The sequence below is a fragment of the Thunnus albacares genome, chromosome 7, assembly GCF_914725855.1.
Source record: "Thunnus albacares chromosome 7, fThuAlb1.1, whole genome shotgun sequence".
NCBI classification, from domain to species: Eukaryota; Metazoa; Chordata; class Actinopteri; order Scombriformes; family Scombridae; genus Thunnus; species Thunnus albacares.
The window spans coordinates 17,718,592-17,742,720 of record NC_058112.1 but is presented as its reverse complement, the minus strand read 5'-3'; the positions used below and the strand labels follow the sequence as shown (position 1 = coordinate 17,742,720).

The 24,129-nt window shown below is 38.3% G+C and overlaps 1 long non-coding RNA gene across 1 annotated transcript in view; it reads left to right on the top strand.

Annotated features, from left to right (window-relative positions):
* LOC122985975 overlaps positions 1 to 12,440 on the top strand; it is a 61,035-nt gene extending 48,595 nt beyond the window's left edge. The window contains exon 3 of the long non-coding RNA XR_006404212.1: positions 11,106 to 12,440. This is a non-coding gene — a long non-coding RNA (uncharacterized LOC122985975). The remainder of the gene's footprint in view (positions 1 to 11,105) is intronic.
* The last annotated feature ends 11,689 nt before the right edge of the window (positions 12,441 to 24,129 follow it).

Sequence of the window (24,129 nt, the reverse complement as noted above, 5' to 3'; positions counted from 1 at the left end):
ACCAGAGTGACATAGTAACCTGTGAAACATCAGCATGTTAACTGCTGTGACTAAGTAGAGCCTCACAGAGCTGCTAACCTGTCTGTAACATGAGTTTTCCTTCTGCATTAGATTTTCATTCACCTTTCTTAACACCAGTGTCACCAAGTCAAACTCTTTGCAGTTGAAGTAAACGTGGTGAATAAAGGTAATTCTGATTCTAAAATGTGTTCAATCGGGCAAACTCCGTATCAATTTACATGATCTTTGCATGAATAAAAGGAGTGAGTGTTGTGGAGAGAAAGAGGCTCGGTATGCTTAACCACTGGGAATATTCAAATCCTATTCTGAGGAACATGCCATCTGAAATGCAAGGCGAGATCATCATCTTGGGTCCTTATCTCTCTGAGAGGAGGGAAAAAAATAGATGGAGGTATTTATCTCTGAGAGGATGCCTGCTTTGATACTCCTTTGCAATAAATCTGCCTCCAGTCTTCAAAGGGACAATAGTGTCTCTGTGGAACATAATTCTGTCAGTGTGTCGCTTCAAAACCATCATACAGTCTTTGTCTGACTCACTGACTTAGTGTCTTTAATTGTTTCTCCAACCTTTGTGTGATAAAGTAATTGAGATTCGTGCGGTTGAATATCGTCCAATGTTGCAATCGCCCATCCTCATTGTCGTGCTCAGCCATTATACTGAATAGGTATTTTACTAATGTCAGGAACAGCTACTGCAAATCAATCATTTCTATTCTCTCTAAACAGATTCACTTCCCAGAGAACAAAGGGAAGGAGAACTAATCACAGGTTTGGCACACACTCTGATAAAGGGCAGATATTCAAGAAATAAACCCAGGCTTTAGGTGAGCTAATTACTTTTCAAATTGACCCATCTATCTTAATCTGAAAGGCTTCAAGATAAGGCGACTGTATTAAATAGCTGTGTGGAAGATCTTTTGTTATGGGCGGACAATAAATGGATCCATACATATGCTTCTAAAAGCAGAGATTAAAGCATGAGGAGACAGTGCAAATAGATTTTACCTGCACATGTGTAGAAATGCTCAGTGTAGCTGTCATCCATATAAAATGACCCACAGCAGTGGGTATTAGAGTTACAAATTAGCTTTAAATGTTACTGTCATTAGGCTACTACCTGTATACACAGCTGGAACTAATTTAGATCATTAAAGTCTACAATGATGAATGATAGTGAAAGATAACTTGTTTATTTAGTTTATATTAATTTGTCAACAATAAATATTCCATAAAATCCATTTCCATTTATTCATTTGGCTGTTTTGTCCAAAGCGACATACAAGATTTGGTCCCAAGCTGTCACTCGAAGACAGAAAAGGTTATATGTATTTCCCAGCATTCCCAATTTACTATGAATGATATTTGAATATGGATTTATAATCACTTGGCTACATGCTTTAGCCCAGGTTGGATTATTTAAAATAACGAGTTGTGTAACGCCTTCCAACACATAAACTATGTCAAGTTTTTTACAGATTTTTTACACATCTTGTGTGTTTGAATCTACTCACATTATTGTGCATGGTAATTTTGGAGCCATTTTTCTCCCTTTGCATCCAGTACTTGTGCGAAGCTATGCTACAGTTGTCCCAGTTAGACAACATACTGGTGTGTTCTCAAAATGTTCGAGATTTTAAACATTATCACTGAACTTGTTCTTTATTTTAAAGGTCAGCATTCACATTTTAGTGAAGAATGAAATGCATTGACTTCAAAAATCCTGAAATTCTGCCTGGAGTTCACAAATAACATGGATTAGTTTTGTTCATTTTAAGATGTGTTGCTGTCATAAACTCCACTCGTCATTTATATATCAGCAGTCAGTTTATAGTGAGTGATGAAAAGTGTGTTTAGAAGTGACGACCAAGGGGCAGGATGTTCAGAAAGTATCTATCAACTGCAGTTATGGGCAGAAAAATTTATCACTTACCAGACCAGTCTGAACATTGAACGCACAGAAACTGATATCGACCGTCCATCAAACAAGAGAGAAGCGATAAACAAGTTGACCACCAAACTGTCGAAGTGACAGAGAGTTACTGGGATTATTAACTGCAATGTAATGTAATTGCTGAATTTCAAATTGTAATCCCTCACACTACATGTAACAGAAAAAAGTAGTCACATTACTTCAATGCATTAACATCACAAAGTACTGCATTACTGCCTCTGCACTTTGACCTCCAGCATTTCCCTGTGGCACCAATGGATTACAGTAACACACACATAATAGTGAGAAGAAAGAATGTGTGATATGTGATCAAGCTTTGATACACAACAGCTTTGGAGGCTGATTTTTTTTTTAGCACTTGACATCTACCGTGCCAATTGTGAAGACAGGCTCATTAAAAGCTGCCTCCCCTTGTATGACAGCGACCATTTGTTTAAGAGCCTATCTTCTCTCCAGCCAACCCAGATGCGATAAGTCAAAGCATAAGAGCGCTTGCAGAGACACGTGACAAATGACAGTCTATACCTGTCTCAGATCGTAGCAGCATCTCTGTGGAAGAATAATGCCCAAGAAGAATCAATTTCCTGCAATGAATCAAAGCTCAGGCAAAAAAATCTGCAAGATGTTTATGGGAGTATGTGCGCATGTATGGGCTGACAAGAAGTCAACCTTTGATGGAAAGAGAATGCAATATGTGCAACAACAGATGTGGGTGAGATTATGTCATTCAATAAAATGTATCTGGGGAAACATCAGTAAAATGAACCAATGTTGGCTCAATAATTTTATGCATTAGCTTGTTGCTTCATTGTATTAAATATATTTGTTGGCTCTGTACAAAAGTACATCTCCATTTGTTTTATATAAAACCAAGAAAGTAAATGTAGATATTTAGAGTTTGTGAGAAATCAAAATGTTCCCGTAGAGGTGGTTTTGGATCTTATCAGGAATGTTCACTAACTGGTTCACTTAAAACTGAGTAAGTCCATGTGATATAATCTAAATACCCAGAACAGCTGCTAAATGGACCTAGAGGTGAGATTGTTTTGTCCTCTGTTAAATGTTAAGTCCTTAAATTGTTCAGAAAAATTACATTTACTGTACAATTTCAAACTCCATCTACCGAGAAAGAATGTGTGATACAATCAAAATCTCCAGAACAGACTGAAAGCTACAAAATGGACCTCGAGTTGATATTACTTTGTCAACTAGTTCATCAGTACTTTTTCTTATATTTAACAATCGTTCTCTGAAAAAAAAAGAAGAAAGACGGTTCCGTAACAATCACTGCTGCCAAGATACTGCATATAAAAGATTTTAAATTCCAGACATGTTTTCTGCCTGAATAGAAAAACATAATATTGTGTGCACAGAACAAAGATAATATTGCTTTCCATGTACTGTATTTCACTCCCTTGAGATAGTTGCTCAATGTGATCTTAGTGTTTCATTTGAAGTGCGCTTCACCGTCCTCACTTCTTATAACTATTCTGATGCACTGAGACACAAGGAATAAAAGCTCGCTATCATCAAATATCTCATCAAGTATCTAATAATACTGCAGGCCTTTTCCAGCAGTCTTTTAGACCGAAATATCACATGTAGTAGCTCATAAAGAAAAGAACTGCACTTGCTTAAGAAGACGCTGTGTGTGTGTCCACGCTGTACTGTAGTATTCACAGTAGTTATAAATGGTGCAACTCAGGAAATATGGGGGAAAAAATAATGAACAGACACAAAATCACCAAGCAACAAGCTGAATTTCAACCACACATTTTTACAATCTCCCCATAAATAGCCACAAATTCCTATAGGAGATCTCGGCAGTAAAATGTGGGATTCATAACACATCACTGACCACCTAAATGAAGAGCCAATTATAACATCCTCCTTATGTCACAGATACTTGAGCTTCAAAAGAACCCACAACCTGGAAAGATTTCACATGAAAAACTCTAAAACACATTGAAAATCCCTACCACAGATTGAAATATATCACACAACTGAATAATATTCACCATTTCTATTAAAATATCCTTTTCAGGGCAAAAGAAACAGGTCATGATGTCATTTTGTATATTGTGTCTCTCTGTGAATGAGCCTTTTTATCAGACATAAACACGTTGTAGGAGCTGTGAAGGGTTAAGCTGCTGTTGCTGTATGCTGTCTGTATTTCACTTCCATTATAGCAGTCTCCCTCTGGCTGTATCGAGTGTCTGCTGCTCAGGATGTGGTGCAACAATTAATCCTCAGATTGATTCACTTCCTATTGAATTGCCCCCAAATTCAAGCTGTAATTCAACCTGTCCTTGTTAATCCTAGACCCTGCTTCACTCACACGACTTTAAAAAAGGGGCGAGACATGTAGCGACTGTTTATCCATCAAGTTCAACTCTATTGAAATTGCGTTTGTGTTAGAGCTTTGAGTCGCTGGCGTGGCTGCAGCTCTCTGGTTCAGTCACTTCATGAGAGGAGGGATTTAAATCAATCAAATTTTTTTGAGAAAAAAGCCTTATTGAGAGGTTGTTTTTTCATAAATTGCCATGAACATGTGACTTGAAAGCATCCTAAATGTGATTTGAAGTTTGTGATTGAATTATATCTGACCAAATATATCATAGTGGGCTGGGAAGCCATTTGCAACTTGACTCTGCAATGCAAAATGTAAATACAAAATTTTAAATCAAATTTTAATTGGAAACAGTAAAACTGTAGTCGTGATGTTATTCAGTGTGTCATGCACAAACAAGCAGCTTAACCCACATGGACTTGCAGCATAAGATACCAAACATACTGTACCGTCACAGTGGTGAAACATTTGTCAGATAAGAACAAAACTTCTTACATATAAAATTACATCACTTCACCTGTCACAACACCCGAGTTGATCAAACCTCTTTTTTTGTCCCAGCCAACAGTCAACAATCCAAAGATATTCAGTTTTCTATCAGTGAAGACTGAAGAAACCAGAAAATATTCATTCATATTATATTAGGTTGGAACCAGAGAATTCTGGCATTTTTTTCTTTAAAAAATTACAGAAAACGCTTAAGCGATTAGCAAAATAGTTGGTGATTCATTGTCTGTTGATTGACTAATTGATTCACAAACTAATCACTGCAGCTTTATAACAATAATACAACATTTTTTTCTTCAGGGAGGCGATTAAACCTGCTGGTTTCTATAGCTAACGGTGATGTACCTGAACGTATAGGTGCACATAGAGATCTTTTACTTTTGCTTAAATTTTGCTTTACATGAGGCTCTACAAGTTGTTTGACATGAAGCAATATGTTCATACTTTACATCAACAGACCATCTTTCCTTGTACATCTGCAGCAGCAGTTGTTGTTTCAGTAGTATTTACAGTTTCTAAATGAATCTTGAGATGGTTTAGTCAACTTTCAATCGTACATTTTAAGCCAACGTGGATAAGAAGTCCTTAAAGTTCTTAGAAAATGAAATTTAAACACCTACAATTCCATTAAAACTTGGCAAACTCCAGCTGTGTGTGTGATACAACTGAAAGCTCCAGAACAGCTACTAAATGGACGTTGTGGTGATATGGTTTTGTCATCCACAGATCTTGTTAACCCTTTGTTCAGCTGAGTCATTTGGTGATGAACAACACCTACAGTAGCTGGTGAGAAAGTGGTAACATAGGATAAACTTTTCTTTCAATACTTCCTTTATATTTTCTGTCAACATTGTTTACATTAAATAAAGTAGGTTTGAAACTGAATGTCATCAAGCGTGCAGCAAAAGATAATGTGGCAACTATTTTCAACATGAAAGAAAAAGAATGTGTTTTATTGAGGCAAAAAAAAAAAAATCAAGCCAGTAATTCTCAGCTGTACTGCAGCTGCAGAATTTCAAATGTGCTGCATCTTAGATTGCCTCTGATCACATTTCCATTGATAAAGTGTTGGAGCAGCATTTTTCAGAGTGAGATTTCATATCACTTTCAGGAGATAATATATTTATATTAAAAGCCTCTTAGTGCAATCAATCTTTCCTCAGGGACATGAAAAAGAAGCTTAATAAGTTTTATCAGACGCAGCTTTTTAAGGCCTATAGAGTCCTGTTCATTATGAATATAGTGCAGTATTACAGGGCTCTAGGGGCCGCTTTGAAATTGTGAGAGCAAATTTCACAACTGGGAAATTTGTGTGGGCTTCAGACGGCCAGATAGTTTAAACCTCTGAATTCTGGGGACAGTATGCTGTGAACATCATTGTGCAACATGAGACGGTAACAATACTAATCCGCTTCAAAGGCAATGTGCTTGTCACAAGTTCTTTAAAAGCTCGCTTTCCCAGTCAGAAAGTGCCAGAGGGAAAACCACTAGCCTGCACTTTGATCTTGCCAGGTCTATCACTTTTGATAAGAGCCTCTGAAGCAAATGAGGAAAACATTGTCATTCTAGAAGCGCGCTCGGCTGTATGGCATGTTAATTAATGTACACCGCTGGAAGCTCAAACTGCACCGCAAGGGGTTGAAATGCACTTTTTTTTGTTTGTTTTTTCATTCTTTTTGGCGGAGATTTAATACACTGAAAACATGTGTTAGTAGTTTCTGACGGCGCACAACTGAACTGTCTGAACTTTATGATACTCTACATTTCTCAAAGAAGCTGTCAAGAGAAATGCAGTCATCAAAATGATCTGAAATGGAGTAGAGCTGAATATTGATACGGGCAATATGTTAAAATGTTGGACGGATATACAGCATATGCAATGCAGAATTGATGTCCTGTGCTTTAGAGGCGAGAAATATTGGATTTACTGTTCATTTACAGCATTCACATTCCTCACCACTGCTTTAATGTGCAATGCTAAATAAATCAAGTAGCTGCTGTCTGCAGTCCAAGACTCAATTATTACATGATTCTAATTTATGGATTAACATATTATCTGAACAAATTACCATCTCTGTAGCTTTTATTCAATCCATAAATGCAACTGCTGACGATTACTTTCTTAAAACAGTAGAATACAAAAGCTTGCAACCAAGCTGCTTATTTCTTCATCACTGTAGACACTTAATGTCACATAAATATGTGAAACAGGATAAGCAGATAATTCTTGTGTTACTCAGCAGAGGCAGAGGTTGTGTTCTGTGAAATGTCACCTGTGCTCGGCTCGACCTGTTAAGAGACGAGTGCTTGTATTGATTCCTGTTCCGAGGCTGAGATGAGAAAACATTTCTCTGAGCTCTTTGATGCGTGAGACGCTTTACAGCTTTTCTCTGCCTTCAAACCATTTTAGCTGCTGAGCTTTTCATGGCTTCGTCATGGCAGAGAGGTACGTATGGTATCTCACTCTTAGATCGTAGCCTGAAGACAAGCAATTAAACCACGATGTACTTTTACATCCTGTGAAGTGGATAAAGAAATATAAAGCACTATATACTGTAGAGAGCGTGCACATGTTTCACTTACTGTACCAACAGCGAGGGATCATTCTAATGGGAATACTACATAAAGCATGTCATACTATGAATAATGTGGTATCTGCTCCTCCATCCATTTTCCCAACTTGAGAGAAAAACAAAACTGGCATTGAAGTGACATTCCCCAACCACAATGTAACCTGAAAATAAACAGGAGAGGAGTGAGAACATTTACAGCTCATTTTCCTCATGATAATGAGAGCCCGCTGAGTCAATCAGCAGAAAGCTAACATGCCGGGGGGCGTCTCCCGTGGAGGCACCCTGTGTCTACTGAGCCCAAAATCTAAATACTCTGGAGTTGTTGACTTATTTAAATGAGATGGATGTTCCTTTCATGCAACAAAGCAGTTCTCAGACATTTGCAGGATGATTTGAGACAGTCGTAGGGGGGCATTTTGTTCACATGCTCACATTTCTGGGTACAATTTGGAGTAATTTCCTGCTGCTGCTTGTATAGAGCAGCGCTTCAGGCTGCGTTTAGAAGATTTTGTTGGAAAGCTTACAGTAAATCCATCCTATTGAGCGAGGGAGCTGGGTACCATTACTGCTACAACTTTAACTCTAAATATTAAACTTTCAATCACTGAGTATAAATTCAGATTGTCTGTTTGAACTTCTGGAGTTAAATGAAAATTATTTATCTGTGCTTTCTCACAAATACCCATGAATAAAGATCTGAGTGCACTCAATATGATAGCACCAATGTTGTTATTGTTACTGGAAATCATACTTCAAGATCCTGTTTTATTTTACAGTTCTGATGCCGTACGTATCACTGTGCAAAGCTCACATAAGAGTGATGAGGATACAGTAGGAGACAACTAACTGTGAACATGAGACGCATCAGTCTCTGATCGATAATGAGCTTATGACAGTGATGGACTGTAGGAATTGTGGAGAAACTGGAGAGACAAATTGTTCAGAGCTCAGAATACACAGCTCCACCTTGTTTCAAGGTCATGGCTTTGTAGCTAAACATTCAATGATTGCTTACATGACGACCCCCCAAAAGTTCCTCTTACTGTAATAAATATTCATCATTTTATTTTTCTTTTGTTTGTAAACAATGCTATGATTCCTATTTAAATGGCAGACATGTTGATTTATGTAAACACCATGTTGAAGGCTACAAAGCAGATGAAAACAATTGATGGCAGATGTGCTGGACAATAAAATGTTTATTATTAATAAGAACATTTTCGAACATATTGATGTATATCACAATATGGTGAGGACATTTTGAAATGTCATAATAGGAAAATCACATACGGGTGTAAATAATAAAATTGATGATGGCTGAATTCTATTTAGCTGCTTCAGTTTCAAGCTCCTGGTATTATGTGTGCTGGCTCCCTGTCACACTATCATGGCTTTCTGGGTATTGGGTTTTTTTTCCTATCTTTATTCAAGAGCGTGGTATTCCAATTTGAGAGCATGACTTATTGATTTCACGTTCAGATTTTGTAATTATTTCTCTCAAAACCCTGTTCTTGTGCTCAAATATCTCCTGCTTGCTCTTAGATTTGCTCTGCTTCTGCTCAAACTGTATGCTTATGCTCAGATGTATTGTTGCTTGCATAGATTTCCTGCTTCAGCCCTTCTCCTCGTACTCAGGCTGCTTCTGTGTGCTCGTGAAACGTCTGCTCTCAGATTTCTGTTCTGCCCTGCTTTTGTTTGTGCAACAACTCTGTCAAAATTCCCCAACCAACAGAATGCCAGCTGTAGCATTGACCAATGAAATGTTCTCTGCCTCCTTGGGGGCACGTTCACTTTACTTCTTAGAGCGTCCTGTACAGGCAGTTATTCTTTAACCGGGTTCATCCACTCCCGCCCTCTACGGCTTCATTACATGTACTTTCCTTACTGTCTTTATGACTTTTGGAATAGGACAGTAAATATATTTACCATTGCCCATAGTTTTTACTATAATAGCTACCTATAATAGTAGACGTATAGTACACCAGCCTCCTGTCAGTGTACTAGAGAAGAATACGACGTCTCCTTCATGACTCAGGAGCGGACTGCCAAAGTTATTAGTATTACTTCCTTCTAATTGAACTGATAAAGTCATATGTGCAGCACGAGAATACATCCATGATGATATGCTTGGCTTTCAAGTGTTGTATGTTACATGAATCCTGCAAACAAAGCAAATGTGCCCACAAGGAGGCAAGGAACACCTGGCATTCTATTGGGACCTTATTTCGGAAAAACTATGTACGGTAGTCGATGGTGAGAGAAAAATTATTTTTGATCCTGTTTGAATGGTGCCATGAATTACACTTATGATGTTTGTCAATTTAGAGATATTTGTGCAAGTCAAGAAAGTTGCAGTTTGTTGTAAAACTGTTGAGATATAAGACTGTGAAAATATGTAACTAGAAAGACCACACACCCAAAAGTCATGTGATGTCATAACTTTCTCTCTCTACAAGCTACGCAGAGCTGTTGAAGCTAACGTTAATGATGCCTATGTGTTTCATACTGGGATGTAGTCACATGAGCAACGGGTCTTGCTCATTCTTTCGCTTCCTGGCTGATAAAAGGACCAGGAGTCGCTGGATAAAACACATCAGGTAAGGTACATCTGTGTGTGGAACATAGCTAAGTTACCTAGCTAGCCAGCAAGCAATGAGTGTAAAATGTAGTACATGGCAGAAAGGATTCTGGGAAGATGGGGCCTCAAACTTGTGGTGTGCAGGGTGGAGACGGGTTGACCTGTAGCACACACACAGGAAATGGCAAGTGGAGGGGGGAGAGACTGCATGATGTCCAATATTTGATATTGAAAATTAACAAAAGTGTAGATTCACTTGAATGTTAATTCCAATGCACAGGAAACATTACAGTCATGTTTGTATTACATTTAGATAAATTATGAAACAAGCACATTTAACTCTAAATATGAATCATTGTAGTTTAACAGAGTGGTTCCCAAACTTTTTTACCTGACCCAAATACAAGCAAGTTAAGTCTGTGGTCCCCAATTCATTATAATTTTATTAGGCCTACAGATATTTGATTCAATGTAGAACCATTAGAAGATAAAAGGTTCTTGTTAGAACCCTTAATAGATGGTTAGCTAGAACCTTTTAATCTCCTTGTGGGTTTTAAGCAAACTTAATGCCAAGAAACATTTCAAGCTGATCCAATATTTTATATCGCCAGATATACAGTCTCTATAGTTAAGTGTAGGAGCTTTTGAAGAAGGGGCCAGAGACAAGGTAAGGGTCACTTCTCCGCTCTGTTGCATCTCTGCAAATGTAAACACATTTCTCTCTCTAACCTGCACAGTGCACATTTTGAAGGACCATGAAACCAAAAAGTCAAAAAAAAAAACCCAAAACAGCCAAACGATTGAAAAAACATATGCAGCACAGTGGAGAGATGATCAATACACATCCATGTGGTTTACAAGATCTCAGGTAAACACTTTTTTCAAAACAACTTTTTGGACCCAGACACTAATGTTAATATTACTTCTTCTACTACTACTTGTACTACTACTAAGTCTAATATTACTACTAATGCTAAATAATAAACTTTATTTGTATAACACTTTTCAAAATTAAAGTTAAGACTGCTTCACAAGACAAATAGAAGAGTGCAGAGTGTTTCAACGATGGGTAGGGGGACTATTTGGCAGGTTTTAATTATTCGTTGTATGATTTTCTCATTGCAGACGAGCAGACAGGGAGCCAGATGTGAATTCCAGAATATGCAGCTGCCATTTTCCTCATGGAAAAGAGAAAGGGACATGTTTTTTGAGTGGACTAAGACAAATGTAATCAGTTTACCCTCAGTAAATCAGTCCACTGACCACAGCTACGCCAAAGTGCGTGAGCATAACAAATCTGCAGACGAACCGGGACCCTTCTGCGTGCAGTCTGGACCCAATCGTTGCGAACACCAGGCGGGGGATGACAGCCTGCAGTCTGGGCCTGTTGCTAGCAAAAGAGGCACAGGCAAATACTCTGCAGCATGGCTAACAGATGAGATCATACGAATGGAAACAGGGCTTCCAGATATGCAGGGTTGGTGGAGCGCTTTGAGGGCTCCATCATGTATTTCAGTGGATGGAAAGTGGAGGGCATCAAGGCCATGAAGACTTGGTCTTGATGGCCTCGATGAAGATCTGCCAAGACTGCCCACACCTGCATCTTGCATAACTGTTTCCTTGTCGTTCTCCAACAGTCAGTAATATGGTGAACACAATGATCCATCTGCTCCTCAAGGTGCTGTTTCAGAGAATGATGTCCTAATTGCCAAAAAATAAAAAAAGCATGCCTGCTTCATTCCAGTCCTCTGCCTTCAACTGGCAAATGATTGTGGACTGCACTGACATCCATATAGCCACCCCCCAGTCAGATGGACCAAGCAAAGTTGACCTACTCATACAGAGGTATGCACTCAAAGTACTCAAAGTACTGTTGCTCAAAATGTTGCGATCAATTTTTGCAGCCGACTCTTCCCAGGCTCTGTGTCTGACGAGTCCATTATGCAGCAGTCTGGCATTCTGGTGCACCTAGCTGCTGGTGACCTTATTTTAGCCGATAAGGAGTTCTTAATCTCAGACATTGTGCCTGAGGGTGTCACTGAACAGTCCTCCTTTCCTCAGTAATGGAAAGTTCACAGAGAGTGAGGTGAGTGCAACCAAGGAAATTTCTGAGAACCACATTCATGTTGAGAGGGTGAATGCTGGGCTGAAGGAGTTCACACCTCAGGAATTCTGCCAATATGCTGCTGCAGCTGTATTGTGCCTTGATAAATCTGCAAATCTGCTGATCAGAGAAATTGCCAGCACCCTTGTTGTTGATTACCTGGTTACCCTATTTAGTAGTGTTCCACTATTGTGTGTGTGTGTGTGTGTGGTTGCCAAATCATCCTACTCCAGCTATGAATGTAAAATTTTGCAATGCATTTATTTTTACACTACATTAGTTTGAACAAATTACCTGAACTATGCCTGAATTGAACTGAATTGAACATTGAACTGTGCACAATTCAACTGGGATCAAAAAATTATTTGTCTCTCACCACTGACTACCATACATATTTTTTCCAAAATAAGGTCCCATCGGGGACACCGGAAGGGGTGGGACTTCGCCTCTATTTTGATGGGGTTGTTGCACAAGTAATCTGAGGGCAGAGGAGAAATCTGAGATCAGAAGTTTCACGAGTGCACAGAAGCAACCTGAGTGCAAAGTGAAGGGCTGAAGCTGGAGCAGGAAATCTGTGCAAACAACAACATATCTGAGTGCAAGCATACAGTTTAAGCAGAAGCAGAGCAAATCTAACTGCAAGTAGGGGCTATTTAAGTGTGAGGGCAGGGTTTGAGGGAGAGAATTAGAAAATTTGAACAGTATATACCTGGGATGCTTGAATAGAACAGAGCCATCGTTAATGTTATTAGTAACATCTTTGCTTTTCCTACTATGACAAGTCAAAATGTTTGCTTTGAAAAAGGTCTATATAATTATATCATCATCATAATACCATTTCAATAAGGAGAGATCAATTGGAAGTGTATAACAATATTTTTGATGTTAGCAACAGAAAGATTTTTGGCGATTAGACTCTACCAGTGTGACGCATCTTAATAAAGCATCGCTCCATATGCAGATAGGAGATAGGACAGGATCCCCCCGGAGTCTAGACGCTGGCGGTGGTGGAGTGGTGCCAGAAGGTGGTTGATGGAAACCTTTGGGGCGAGTCTTCCCGGAAATCATGGAGGTCATGGTGGTGATTTGGAGGAGGTGGGTTGCGCAATAATAGGTCTGAAAGACAGAATGGCAGAACTGCAGTGATATTTAAAGAACGGCATCTAGAGACTGACTGGCTTGAGGAACGCAGGCAGAAATATCACTGGTATGGTGATGTCGTGACAGGTGAAGTGGATGTGACAGAGCGAAATAGAAAAGGAGGAAAGAGCAAATATTCACCTGTAGTGAAATAAAGCCAGAAAGTAAGGGAATAGATCTTCTTCCTATCTGAACTTTCGCCAAAGCTTAATTTCAATGAAAGTCGATAAACAATCATATTAATTGCACACTAAAATTATTTTTCAATATTTGTGAGTGATGAACAGAGTTTGAGACAAAATTAACTAAAACATTAAAACTCATCAAGTTGAAGATCTAGTGTTTTTGGACAAAGGCTAGTAGTTTACTTCTGTCTTAAAGATCCCAAAGTAAGGTTTCCAACCCTGAATGCCATGTGAGTCAGATAATTCAATCTACTTTTGTCCATGTCTTTATGTTTGTCATATTCCTTTAAAGCTATGAACTTTTAACCCTGTCAACAATACAGATTGTCATTGCTTGACTGATGACACTAGTGTTCATACATATAGCCTGTATGTGGTCTTTTAAACCTCACAATATAATTACCAAATTCATGATCATATATTTTCCAGGGAATCCTCACTGACTTCTACATTATTTAAAACAGTGATGGTTAAAGAAGATAATTACAGTAAACAAATTAGCTCAGTTAAGATAATCATTTAGCTTTCCTGTGATATTGTTGGCATTGGTGTTAGTGAGCATTAACACCTCATAAATCCTAAATCAGTCTGTTTTACCCCAGTTAACAGGGTAAACATGATTATTCCAACAACGTTTCTCTTGTTCCATCTGCCATTGTGAGCAAATGCTGAATGCTCCATTAGATCTGGAAGAACGGCACTCTCCTTCTGTTTTACGGTTCAAAGCCTACAACAGATTTCCTGCAACATTCAACCAGGTGGCACATGAAGTGAAATACCAAGCAGAGGCTGCCAGCCTTGTCTGTGTTTGTTTTGTTGATGCTCAAGTAGCATATTTAAATGGCATTTAAACCCATTGTGTGGTTATTTTTTCTTTTTAGGTCAGTACTTTGTCAGGTTAAAATACTGAACAAGTGAGACTGAGATCCGTCTTTACTATTTGATTTATGTTACCCTGCAAACCAGATGAAGTTTAATTGGAAGTTTCCGTAGCTCTGTTTGTTTTAAACTCAGTGCCCCAGACTCATTACACTCTCCAGTCACTCTAAGGATCTATTATTAAGGCTTACATTGTTGTCTGTGGCAGAGGTGCAGAAAAACAATGATTTGGCATCAGACTAAGCAGGTTTGAAAATACCACAGCCAACAACACAAAGCAGAAAATCAATACCTAAGCATGGGACAGTCACGCTGCCCATTACTATCTGGTGCTGATACAGAGTTTTTCCTTAAGTGGTCTAAACCTGGAATTACAGAAATAAAAGCCTGATTGATTCCTGGCTTGCCACCAAGGGACACAGCAATAATGCTCACCGTTTTAAAATAAGATGTGTGCTTCTTGACCAAAGTGGCTTTCTGAATGGAACCCATATTTGTTTTCAAGGCAAAGTGTGGCTGTAATCTCCCTGCAAGCCTGAGACTAATAGAATATATTAATCACATGCTGGAAGTGAAGCACACCTTCAGTTAAAAATACACACATACACACACACACACGCACGCACGCAACATTTCATTCTCTATTCTCCAGGTACAGGCTTCACATAAAAGACGTGATTTTTGGCAGGGCCACAACAGCTGGGCCAGTCCTATAAATGCCAAAGTCTGTGACTGACTGAGTAACTTCATCACTCACCTGGGCCAAGTGTCGCCATTTCCTGTATCCGTCGTTTCAAATTAAAAGCCCTCTAGCATTTCATACATGGTCCAGCCACATACTACGTTTGGACCTAGTCATGTTTTTCTCCTGGAAGAAATAGCGAGAGCAGTACACTTTGTGACAAAGAAAGATAGCGGGCTCCCAGAGTAGCACATTTTGGTCTGGATGAGAGGGATAGTGGTGATGAGTCTTGTACTTGTGGGTCTTGTTCAAGTTTTGAACTTGGGTTAATCGTGAGGGATGAGACTGTTTCCAGTCCGATCAAAGAGGGCAGATGTTGTTACTAAAGTACATTCCTGGAGAAGATTGCATCAGACTGACAAAAACAGATTTAGGTGACAAGATCATTTAATGCGGTTGTGCATCTACCATCTCTGCACGGCTCGGTGGGTGATCTAATGCAGCGGGGATCTCATCTAGAGCTGTACCGTTGTTTGTGGGTAATACTAAAGGGCGTCAGCCACACTCCAGTGAGCCATTAATTCACATCACACAAATTAATCCAAGTGTAGGCCTCTGCCACACACAGAGAGCTCCTCTGCTTTCCCACCATATGCGATATATTCCAGCACCGCTGCACACAGCCATGGTTTGGCACCCAAATGAACACAAGTGGGAAAGCTAGAGGGGGAAAAAGAGAGAAAAAAAGTTGGACAAACTTGAAAAAAGTCTCAGTTAGAGCTTTAAATAATGCATAGTGCAAGTCAACGTAGACCGTCTAGCCTGAAAGGAGTCATAAATACCACACACATGTCAAACCTTCATAGTGTATGCTACTCTGATCTAGAGTCAGCAACACAGGATCTGTTGACAGCGTTACAACCCACACATACTGCACACTTTTTTGCACCACCAAGTTCATTTTTCTGATTTATCCTTATAGGTTAAAAGGGTTGACAGTATCTTTTCAGAACATTGCTTAAAGCAGTAGTTTGACTATTTGAGAAATGCGCTTATTCGCTTTCTTGTCAAGATTTAGATGAAGGAAAATACCACCTAAATGTCTGTACAGTAAATATGAAGCTACAGTCAGGAGTTAGTTAGCATAAATACTGGAAAGCTAGCCTAAAGGTAACAAAATCCTCCTACTAGCTCCTCTAAAGTCCACTAATTAACATGTTTATCTCATCTGTTTAATCCGTATAAAAACCAGTGTTTTAAGTGCCCTCTTACTTCATTTGGCAATTTTATATCATTTGAAGTCCTGAGCTTTCTCGTTTCGGGTCCTGTTCCCTTGTTGTGTATTTTAGTTTATATGACCCCAAAGTACAATAATTTTATCACAGAATTTTCCGAACTTTTGTCTTTTGTTTTATCCAAGTATGACAGAGTACTCACTTTGGGTGACTTTAACATTCATGTTTGTTGTCCTGCATATTCCATGTCTGGTGAATTCCTACATCTAGTTGAAAGAGCCACACATTTCAAAGATCATACCCTCAACTTGGTACTTTTTTCTGGTCTCTGCTCAGAGAACCTAGAGTTAATGGACATCTTTGTATCTGACCACAAAGCTGTTATTTTTAAAGCACCTCTACCCTCTCCTGTTTTAAAACCCACTCCATCACATGGTATCGCATTTTTACTGCTGACTCTGTAGCCAAATCCAGTGATGCTTTTTCCAATTGGTCTTTTCCCATTACAGCATCTCCACACAATCCAGATGAACTATTAACCTCTTTGAACAGTCACTGTCTTTCCATTCTTGACCATATTGCTTCACTGAAAATCAGAAAACCAAAATCAATCACTCGCTAAATGATCACACTTGACCATTGAAACGACAGTGCATTGGAACGCAAATGGAAGATAACTAAGTCTACAGTTACCCACAATACGCTTAAAGGAATGTATGACAAACTACCAGAAAGCAGTAAAAGATGCAAAAGCAGCATATTTTTCTGACATGATATCCAAAAACAATCACAACCTCAAAGTCTTATTCGGTGTAATCACTTCTGTTCTCAGTGGTCCATCCAGGACAGATCCTGTACCCGAAAATGAATGGACAGAGAAATTCGCTGCTCATTTTATTAGGCGGATAGAGAACATTCAGTCTTAAATTTCACCTGATCCACAAAATCTACCCACCTACAACAATAATCTTGCTTCATTTTCCCAGTTACAAACTATTAACATCTCAGCACTATATAAAATAATTTCTCAAATGAAATCCATGAAATAACTGTGGTGTAGATATTGTCCAAACGTTCTCATGCTTATCCACGTTTTTTAAAGAGGTATTCCCCTCTGTTGGTCATTGTATTCTTTTAATTATTAACAGTTCTCGAATTTCTACGATTGATCAGTCCATACTCCTGCACCGTCTGGAAACCTAGGGACTGCCCTACATCGACTACATTCATACCTCTCCAGTAGAACCTTCTCTGTTGTCAAAGCAAATGCCTGTTCCTCTGTTTTAATTGTGGTGTTCCTTGGCCCACTGCTGTTTTCAATGTACATGCTTCCTCTCAGCCAGATCATTCAGAAACATATTATCTCCCACCACAACCAACAACCCCAGCAGCCCTGATAATCTGTTTGCCTGCCTCGGTGATGTTAAATGTTGGCTGTCCCAAAACTTTTTAAAATACAATGACGATAAATCTGAGGTCATAGTCGTTGGTCCCACAAAGTCTACTGGCCTGCTTCACAGTAAGCTTGGTTCCCTGATCAAAAACATTAAGCAATCCGCTAGAAATCTTGGAGTTATTTTTGATGCAGATCTCTGTTTTGATGCCCACGTGAAAAATGCTGTCCAGTCATGCTTCTTTAAACTAAAAAAAAATCTCAAAATTCAGATTGTTTCTGTCTCCTACTGATTTACATAAGGTCATACATGCATTTATTTTCTCCCACCTCGACTACTGCAGTGCAATTTATGCTGGCATCAGTCAGAGCTCCCTTCACCAATTCCAACTGGTACAGATCGCTACTGCCAGGATTTTAACTGGCACTAAGAGATATGAACATACTACTCTAGTATTTGCCAACTTACACTGGCTGCCTGTTACATTCTGCACTGATTTTAAAATTCTACTCATCACTTTTAAAGCATTAAATGGCCTCGCTTCAAATTACATCAAGGACTTATTAACCCCCTATGTGCCTGAGCGTTCACTTAGATGCGTGGATGGGGCTCTGCTGGTTATTCCTAGGTCTCGGCTAGTGACCAAAGGTGACTGGGCCTTTGCTGTTAGAGCCTCTAAACTGTGGAACAGTCCACCTATCGAGATCAGACAGGCAACATCTTTAGTGTCATTTTAATCTCTTCTTAAAACATTCCTCTATTGGAAAGCTTTTATGAATGTTTGATATGTTGCTGTGTTTTATTATCCCACTTTTGACAGTTTATAATTTTGTCCAACTTCATTTTATTCCCCTTTAATTGCTGTTTTTTAAATTCTTTTTTTCTTCTCTCTGTTAAGCACTTTGTAAGCGCTTATTTAGGTGGTATCAATCTTCTCACCTGAATCTTGAACCTGAAACAAAAAGGGAAAATTTCTGAAATTGTCAAACTACTGCTTTTAAAAATGTTCTTTAAAGATATTGTCAACCCTTTTGACCTATAAAGATTAGTCACAAAAAAGAACATGATTCATAATGAAGCGTAAAAATGGCAATTTGTCATTTTACGAGTTATATGCTATGCTAAGCTCAGCTGCTGGCTAGAGCTAGAGCTTCATATTTACTGTACAAACATGAGAGTGGTATTAATCTTCGCATTTCAGTCTTGGCATAAAAGCAAGTACACATAGATCCCCAAATTTTAAACTATTCTTTTAATAGTGTCAGTCATGTGCACGGTAAATATCTGTGTCTTAATACCTCTACTTGTGTTGCAGTACAAACCCACCTTTGATGTACATGACTTTTGTCCTTGTGTGTGTTTGTTTTGTTTTTTAGCTGAATAATAAAGTGGACATCTGCTGGAGCAAGACTCCTCTGAATATTGACATTGCTACTGACAAAAAGTCCTTGTCCTCAGCACAGCTTGTTTCCTTGGAAACCTGCCCTGCTCGGTCTGCGTTGGCCTCTGCTTTAATATCCTGAAGTCTTTCTCCCATGTAGAGCTGCTGATACTATGGTACACAATAGTCTGAAGTGATGAATTAATACATTTTCTTTTTTTTTCAATGCTGTCTTCTTTTTATCTCAATTCACTGGCTTGCACCAAATTGAATATATCCCCACATTATACAGCACTTTCCGCTCTAACAGTTTAATATTCTCCTCATTTATTAGATTGGGTGGCTATATGGGAGGGTTGTTGCCCAGAAATGGGAGTTAAATGTCATACTAACCTCCAAGGAGGACTAAATTTTCTGTCAGAGCATCTTATTATAAGAAAATTAATTACATTTATTTCATGGTGAAATGAAGACTTCATTATTAAGGATATAGTGTAAAATGAGAACACTTAGCTGTAGATGAAGATGTCATTTCTACATGTTCCACTCCTCCTAAATTTTCTGATAAGCTGAGTAATGGAGATTGCATATTGCATTGTCGAATACTGCAAACAGCTCAAGGTCTTCCAAATACATCTAACCATAAAGCTCAAGTCAAACTCTAACACTTATCTCACATTGCTTCTCTCTGCGTTTGCCCTTGATGCCTCAGTCCATCAAAATAGAGTGAATCTCTCCTGCAACAGTGCAGCCAATAACATTTATATTGTCCACTGCCCTGCATAAAGACAATAGGCATTTTTCACAGCAGACACTTTAATTTAGTCCTAGGCACTTAATGATAAAAAAGTCCCTGAAAACCAAACAAATATGGATGTTGTACATCAGCCAAATACCTCTATGCAATGTAATTAAATCCAAATTTAATATATATGGTGTTCTGATGTAATCATACAACTGTATTGATGACGTGAATGCTGACATGTCATTAATATGGGGATCTTTCCCATTCTACTAAATGTGAAGGTTTAGTTTTAGTTTTAGGTTGAGTTTTGGTCAGAAGGAGAAATCAAGAAAAATAAAACTGGATAGCATTCACACCAGCTTCCAAGTCATAATTACGACTGGGAAACTCAGACTTTTCTGAAAACTCAGATATTTCCAAATTGGTGCTTCATAATATTGAAGTGCTGGAAAATCAAGCAAAGAAGAATTAAATGCCTCTCTGTGATTAAACTTAAATTTAATGAATATAGTTCTATGCTCAATCGACCAATTCTGTAATAATACAACTGTCTTAAGCATCAACCACAAGCCCAGTGAGTTCAGCACAGTTGGTGCAAAGTTTCTGTTGTTAATTTTGTTTTGTTATAAATAAATCCGAAAGACAAAATCTGCTACAAATGTTTAAAGTACAGTGTTTGAGCTGAAAGTGGTTGCTTGGACCTCCTACATCAGGGCTTAAAGCAGTCTAGAAAATGTTTCAAGTGTGGTCAGTTTTATTTAGTTTATTTCTTGTCCAGTGTAAATGTGTTTTTGTGGTCTGGAGTCTTCAAACTTGGTTAAGTGCAGTTTCAAGCTTTGTGATGACTGTAAATCCCCGCTGCTGTCCTTGAGTAGTTTTGTTAATCTTAGGGGATAAGCAAAGTTAAGACATTCAATTATAAAGTATCCTTTCCAAAAATTCCTTTTTCCTATAAGATGCATAGTCTGTGAACTCTGAATGACACATTTTTCTCCAATAAACTAGATGGCGTCTCGTATCAAAAAGGGTAAAGTGTCCTTGGTAACAAGGTCATATACATTTTCGAGCTCAACAGAAAATCTCTGACAGCTCACGATTACTGTTCTCACCAAACAGGCTGACAAAAATAAGCAGGCTAAGTCTCTACTGACCTTAAGCGTGCACGCTGATACACATAAGGTATCGTAACAGGGCACACAATGATAGGCAGGCACACAGAAACACACTGAATACACAAAATGAAAATACACCTACACACAAACATTATCTGTCATACAACCACATAAAGAGCGAGAGAGTGAGAAACACAAAGAGAAGACAGAAGTGTATGCAGCTGTAAATATGTCTTCCCCAACAAAAGATAAAATAATGGTGACAGAAAATATTGGCATTATGTGATGTCAAAAAGGAATGTTTCTAATATATATTTGTCTATTAGCCTGAGCAGCAAGATCTCAGGGAGGGAGACTTGTTATTTTGTACTTCTCAGATTACAGCATTTAATCTATTTTACAAAATCAAACTGTTTGAATAAAGCATGTGAGTGCGTCAAGAGATGAAGATGCGTTTTCATAAATTAGTAAAGCAAACACTCAGAAATGTTCAAAGGAGATTTTCAACATCTTTACAATAATAAAATAAGTTTTGTTTGTTAAGGCTACTTATTTGTGAATTATATGAATCTTTGTACATTTGTAGAACACTGAAGGACCTGAAGAGATCAATATAAAGGAAAACATGCTTCCTGTTCCTTTCTTCATTTCACCTTGCAAAACACTTCTACTCAAATCCAGTGAACAAATATGTGTTCAATGTGAGACATTTAGTCACAGTAGAACATTATGAAAATCTTAAGAGAAAACATGAACACATAACCATTATGTCTCAGTGCCACTTGAAAGGGAGCAAGTCTACTGGTGGACCATCATCAGCTGCCTATGGGTTATGACGATGTCAGCCAGAAAATCCTTCTCTGTTCAAAATATAATTTTGGGTGGTTTATCTGCGTTCCTATCCTGGTAATTGTCTGGCGACTCATCACATTTGTCTTTCAGCTTTGGAGCCAATGAAAAAAAATGTCCTTGGTTTACTATTTGTAAACCAAGGACCATGTCATTTAGAAATATATAAAAGTACTTTTTTCACATATATATCCATTAAATAACAAAAATACACACACACAGAGGATGGGTGAGAGGGAGTGAGAGGTAAAGAGAGTGCTATTGATTTGACAGCCAGTTAATTCAAGTCTTGTTACCTAATACAGCCTGATCCATCACCAATCACATCCTACAGCAGAGCACTAAATGCAATTTGCCTCGAGCATGTTGATCTCTCTCAATAAGGCACCTGGGAAAAGAAGAAGGCAATAATAAAGAGAGGATTTCTGCAAACAGTGACTCATGCTCATGAGTTTACTACCAGGAATACTTCACAAAACAAGTGATAAACTCAGGTTTGCCTACAGGATCACGATAATGTTATTTGATCCCATAGACACTCAACAATTGAGTCAAGATAGCTTGATATTGCAGTTTGACATACTTCAGACTATACCAAAAACAAATAAAAATGGTCTGTCTGAAGGCATTTATTTCTTTCTGACTCTGGGTAAGTGGGAAAAACTAATGTATCTCTGAACTGTCTCTTTAACCAAATCACACACATTTAGGCTATTCTATATGATCTCCTTTTGATAACAAATATAATATTTTTCACTTCCATTTATTGAACCTCCCCTGAAACTGTCTGGAGCCCGTCCTGGGGAGTCCCGCCTCCCACTTTGAAAACCTCTGACCTAGAGCAATCCAACTTAATGTTACTTACAAACGCACATGAAACTGCATGCATCGAGAGCTTTATATCAAAGTACAGAAAAACACACAATTAACTGTGTAACTGTCAAGAGTAAGAAACCATTGACATCAGAAGAAAACAGCATGAATTTCTAATATTGACTTTTACAGTAAGTCCATCTGGTTTTATTAGTGCTACCAGGATCACAGCAATGAGGCAAACAATGTAGTCAGCTGAGTAGATATTATGGCATAATTAATAATGTTTTACTCAACCTTACTTAACGATTACATTAAATAAGGTAAGTGTATCATATATTCAGCTGTACATAAGCCAACTTCGTTACTGAATACCCACAGAGAAAGCCTATAATACCCCTGGGATCTGTAAGTGAATTCAGGCTTAACATGAAAATATACTGGTTTTCTTTAGTTAACTATTGCTGGTATTGCTCGGTGACTTGTCACCAAGTAAAAATGATGTGATAATGCTTTGTTACTATGCTAAGTAATAAAGAGTCATATACTATGTCTCTTTATTTTGGTAACATTAGTAAACATTTGCCACTGTAAGGTCATGGTTATACCAGACGAGGTAAGGCTGTAGCACAAAAACCTTGATCGTTTCATTTGTTAGAGAAAGGATGTGTTCTTCTCTAAAAAAGTAAAATAGGCTAGCTTTAATATGTTTTTGAATGTTTTCTGTGTGGTTTTGTAGCTTTTCCCCTTCTTGATCACCATATTAAATACAAGTACATCTCATTTTTGTTTTCCAAAGGAAAGTTGCCACATCATGCTCAGAATTAAGTGGAAATTGTGGGGAGAATAAATTAAGGGCTTTTTCCCTGTTGTGAAAATGTTATGAAAAGTATCAAAGTAAACAAAAAAGTCTTAATGAAACTCTCCAGTATGCCTGTAGTGTCCCTTTTATACTAAAAACAAGTGGCTGATAACAATAATTATGTTTAACTTTGAGTCATTTTCAAAGCATCAGTTGGATTTCTTGAGGTATACCGCACTTTCTTTAATCCCTGTAAGTGCTTATTTGATGTAGTCAAAGATAGAGATCCAGTCAAAAGCAAATCAGCCAATAAGCCATAAAGCTGCAGCGTTGCATATCTGATGTTATCCCTGTGCAACCAGTTGAGCGTAAACTTGGCTCTGTGATTTGAATTCGTGTTTTCTGCTGCCTTATTCTAAACAGATGGTAGATAAAGGCAGGAACCTGTTGCTCTGAAATCTTTCCATAGAGTGATACGAACAACACGGGGGAGACAATTCTATCATTTGTCTAAATATGTGAAATTATTGCTGGTCAAAATGTTTTCAGTGTGTCTTTTGCCCTGGGGCAGTCCACGTATTGAACACTTCAGAAAAATATATATGTCAACAACTACTGGCCATGAAATGTATGTGCTGTATATTCATGGTCCTCAGTGGATGGTTACTAATACTATTGAAGACCCCTTGACCTTTCCTTTATCCACCAGGCTAATGTTTCCACTTACATGCAATTGATTTCAATATTCAAAGGACAGGGTGCCATGTTATGCTCATCATTCATGCTCCCCAGAAGAAAGACCCTTTTTATTTTGAACACTGCATGGGT